The sequence below is a fragment of the Carlito syrichta genome, unplaced genomic scaffold (genome assembly GCF_000164805.1).
Source record: "Carlito syrichta isolate Samal-C Ts95f unplaced genomic scaffold, Tarsius_syrichta-2.0.1 Scaffold100371, whole genome shotgun sequence".
Taxonomy (NCBI): Eukaryota; Metazoa; Chordata; class Mammalia; order Primates; family Tarsiidae; genus Carlito; species Carlito syrichta.
The window spans coordinates 1-4842 of record NW_007044467.1 but is presented as its reverse complement, the minus strand read 5'-3'; the positions used below and the strand labels follow the sequence as shown (position 1 = coordinate 4842).

Genomic DNA, 4842 nt, shown 5'->3' with positions numbered 1-4842 from the left:
TGGTACAGTTGGTATTATTTCTCTTTTAATTGTTTGGTAGAATTCACCAGTGAATCTCTTTATGGAAAGATTTTTAACTATGAATTTAACTTTTTTAATGAACACAGGTTATTTTTTCTTGGGTGAGCGTTGGCAGTTTGTGTCTTTCAAGGAATTTGTTTATGTCATTTAAATTTCCAAATTTATCAGCATAAAGTTGTTTGCAGTATTACCGTATTATACTTGTGACATCTATGTAATCTGAAGTGATGTTTTCATTTTTGATATTATTTCTTTGTGACATCTATGTAATCTGAAGTGATGTTTCCATTTTTGATATTATTTCTTTGTATTTTCTTTTATTTTCTAGTTTAGTCTGATTAAATTAGTTTTATCACTCTTACTGCTGTCTTCAAAGAACTAGCATGTGATTTTATGGTCTTTCTCTAGTGTTTCTATGATATCAGTTTAATTGCCTTCTGCACTTTATTATTATTATTTTACTTTGGATCTAATTTGCTCTTTTATTTCTTTTAGTTTCTCAAGGTGAAAACCTGGATCATTTACTTGAGACCTTACCCTGACATAGTTCTCTTTAAGCACTGCTTATGTTTTATTTCATTCAAAATGTTTTCGAGCTTCCCTTGTGATTTCTTTGATCCAAGTGGTGTTGATAAATGAGAATTTAATTTCAAAATGGTTGAAGGCTATTCAGTTATCTTTCTTTTATGATTTCTTTTTTTTTTTTTTGACTGAACAGACGTGTCTTTATTGGCAGTGACTACTTGAATGGATGAAGTGGGAGGAGTGGGTGGCCCCAATGCCAGGCTGGCCATGCTTCACAGGCTTGTAAATGATGGAGAACTTGCCTAGGTCGTGGCTGATTATCTCAGGTTTGATCTCCACCTGGTGGAAGGTCTTGCCTTTGCACATGCCCACCATGCTGCCCGCCATCTCTGGCAGGATGATCATGTCACTCAGGTGCGTCTTCACCACCTCGGGCTTCGCCATTGGGAGGCACCTTCTTCTTGATCTTGCACAGCTGCTTACACAGCAAGTGCTGCTTCCACTGCAGGCCCCACTTCAGCTGCCACTGCTGCTGTATACATCAGCTGCTCATAGGACATGTCCAGCACAGCTGGTCCAGGTCCACATTGTGGTAGGTGACCTTGTGGAAGGTCCTCTTCTCCTTCTGCTCCACTTCCACCATCTTGCTGGCTCCTCAGAAAGGCTCTTTTGTGATTTCTAACTGAACTTCATTGTGTTTAGAGAGCATACTTTGTATGATTTCAGTCATCTTAATTTGTTGAGATTTGTAACGTGTTCTATCTTGGCGAATGTTCCATTTGTGCTTGAAAAGAATGCATGTTCCACTTTTTTGCAGGGAGTGTTTTGTAAGTGTCAGCTGAGTCAAGATGGTTGATGATGTTGTTCATATCCTGGAGAGGAGTGTGAAACTCCTGATTGTGATTGTGAGCTGTAGGTTTCTCCTTTCAGTGCTGTCTGTTTTGCTTCCTGTATTTCAAAGGTGGATTGTTAAGCACACACATTGAGGAGTCCTCTGTTTTCTTGGTGGTCGGGCCCATCATCACATCCTACTTTCCATCTGTTCCTGGTACTGCTCCTTGTCCTCATGCCTTTTTTGTCATATTGATTTAGCCACTTCAGATTTTTAAAAATTTGTTTTTACAGTACATCTTTATGCATCTTTTGCTTTTGACCGTCTATGTCTTTACTTAAATAGCTTTCTTGCAGACAGCATGTTGTCAAGTTCTGCTTTCTCATCCAGTACTGCTATCTCTTTTAACTAAGGCATTCTGACCACTCCTATTTAATGTGGTTGGATTCAAATCTGCCATTTTGATCCTTCTTTGTTTTCTTTACCCCATTTCTTCCTTTTTTCTTCTTTCCCTGTCTCCGTTTGGGTTAGTTGTTTTGTCATGAGGGAGTCTTAGCCAGAGCAATCAGGCTAAAGAAAGAAGAAAAACATATCCAGATAGGAAAAGAGGACATCAAGCTATTGCTCCTGGCAGACAATGTGATTCTAAATCTAGAAAACCCTAAAGATTCCACTAGAAGACTCCTAGACCTGGTGAATGATTTCAGTAAAGCCTCAGGAGTCCACAGTCAGTGGTGTTTCCACATTTTGCTCTGATTCCATTCTACTTCTCTTCTCTCTCTCTCTCTCTCTCTCTCTCTCTCTCTCTCTCTCATGCTTTCCTTAGGGTTCACGGTATAATTCCTTAATTTTCCACAATCTGCCTTCAACTTGGGTCATATCACCTTGTGTTTCATGTGAGACCCTTTCCTTCCTTCCACAGTTCGTGTTGTGACTTTCCTGTTTTACTTCTACATATGATGTAAGCCACAAAATACATGTTTAATGCTTTCTGCTTCAGCAGGTCAAGTTTCTAAAGTTGTTTACAATGAGGAAAGAGTCTCTTTATATTTATTTGTAATTTTTGTGTTTCTTTTTTTTGTTTGTTTGTTTTGTTTTGTTTTTTTGAGTTGGAGTCTCACTCTGTCGCCCAGACTGGAGTGCAGTGGCCGCTCCCAGCCACTGCAGCCTCAACCTGCTGGGCTCCGGCGATCCTTCCGCCCCAGCCTTCCAAGTAGCCAAAATTACAGGCATGCGCTACCATGCCCAGCTGATTTTTTGATTTATTGTAAAGATGAGGTCTCGCTGCCCAGGCGGGTCTCAAACCCGCGGACTCTGGCAATCCACTCACTTCAGTATAGAATCAAAGTGCTGTCTGCTGTCACAAGTCAGTAAATTATTGTAGTTTTTGTTGAAAAGTCTTTTTGTTCTTTCCCTTTTCTAAAAAAATGTTTTGGAGACCCCCGTTTGCCTTGTGGCCTTGTATTCCTGTAAATGTTGCACACATACCCTGCCAACCACCATTCTGCTTTCCATGCCTATAAATGTCACACCCCCAACTCCCGGTGACCACCATTCTTTTTTCCGTCCCTATAACTGTCATCACCACTCTGCTTTGCATCCAAGTAAGCCTGGCACCTCTGCATCCCTCCGGTGGGTGGGATTAGAGAATGCTCGCCCTTTTGTGACTGGCTCCTTTACCTTGGACACTGTCTTCAGGTTCCTGCCTGTTGTCCTCCCTCCAAGGCTGGGCCACACCCCATCTTGTGGAGACTGCATCTTCTCACTGTCTGTCTGTGGGTGGACCCATTGGGTCGTTTCATCTTTGGGCAGGCCGTGCTGCCGTGAACTGGGCATACAGATGCCTCTTCGTGCCTTTGCCCACACGTGTGGCTGGTCCCAGAAGTAGAACTGCTGATCATGGGGTAACGATGCCTTTCCATTTTGAGGCATTGCCGTTCTGCTCTCTGTAGTGGCTCTGCTGGTTGGCCTCCCTATGGTCATGCAAGATTCAGGTTTCCCCCTAGCTTTGCCTGCACTTGTTTCTGCTCTTTTGGTGGGAGTCCTCCTAATGGGTACGGAGGCTCCATTTTTGAAGAATATTTTTGCTGGGCATAGAATTTGGTGCTAATGAGACTTTTGTTTCAGAGCTTCCCATGGAGACACTCCTCCATTCCTGTACCTTGCTGCATGCCTGCCACCATTCCTGACACTCCTGTGTGGCCTGACTCTCCCCGTGTGGCCTGACACTCCCATGTTGCACTCCACCCTCTCTGGCTGCTCTCAGGGCTTTCTCCAGCAGCGATTTGGCTTCACCTGCCCAGTTTCTCTTGGCTGTCTTATTCCCCCATTTGGGTTTCTCTCAGCTTCACAGATCTGTGACTTGTTGTCTTTCCTTATTCTTTTAAATTACTTCAGCTGCACTGTCATCTCCTGGGTCTTCAACTATAAATGGGAGACTTTTTAAGCTATCCAGAGCTCATTGGCAGTCTGCTCCTTTTTGCTTGTTCCTTTTTCCCTTGGGGTTTCAGCTTGGACATCATGTTGGCCTGGCTTTGAATTCACTGATTTTCCTCTTAGCTATGGCTCAGAGCTGGACACTCATGTTTTTCATCTCTGGCCGTGGCTGCCCCCTGGATTTCCATCTGGGCATTTCTGTGGTTTCCATCTCTCACATATCCCCCTGCTCACATTGCAGCCTGTGCTCTGCCCTCCTCCTCCCACACTAGCTCCTCAGTGGCCGTCACTCTCTGTTGGTCAGCTGCCCATTGCTGTGTAGTCAGTCCCCATAGGCCCAAGAGCAGTGTGGCTCTTAGTTGATCCTGTCCTCTCTTCCCTGCTGGGGCGGGGCAGCTTTCTTTTGCATCTCCCACTTCCGAGTGAGAGCAGGACTGGGATGAGTTGGTTTATATGCAGACTCCAGAATTTCCTAGGATGACACTGGGCGACCTTTAGAGCTTCCAGACCAAATGGAAAGTGACATATCTAAGAAGTCAGCCCGGGAAGTGCCTCTGTGGTTCTTGGGTCGCATTGGCTCCTTTGTGATGTAGAGGTTGGCGTGAGGATGATTGATTTTTCATTGTCTTGCTCTCACAAGGCAGGAAATAGTGATGGGTCCATGAAGATATGGATGAATGTAGGGTCTCGCATGGTCCAGTTTGATTGCTTCTTGTAATTAGGAGTCTCCACATGAGTCTTGAGAGAGCCACGTTATCGTCTTACCTCCTCTTTCATGTATGAGATTATGGGATATAACACGCCCAAGTATGTTCCACACTTTGCTTTTGTGACTTGACAACGTGCAGATGAGACTATTTTATATTCCCTTACAAACTATTTCCTCCTCAGTAAACGTCATCCCTTGTAGTGTGCTTGAAAACGTCCATCATAAAAAGTTAAAAATAAAGGAATTTGAAAAGAAATCTAGCTGGGCTCGGTGCCTCAGCCTGTAATCCCGCGCCTTTGGGAGGCTGAGGTGAGTGAAT

At 43.8% G+C, this 4842-nt stretch overlaps 1 pseudogene; it reads right to left on the bottom strand.

The window, feature by feature from the left end:
* Positions 1 to 747: 747 nt before the first annotated feature.
* Positions 748 to 1189, bottom strand: LOC103266363 (annotated as a pseudogene).
* Between the last annotated feature and the right edge of the window lie 3653 nt (positions 1190 to 4842).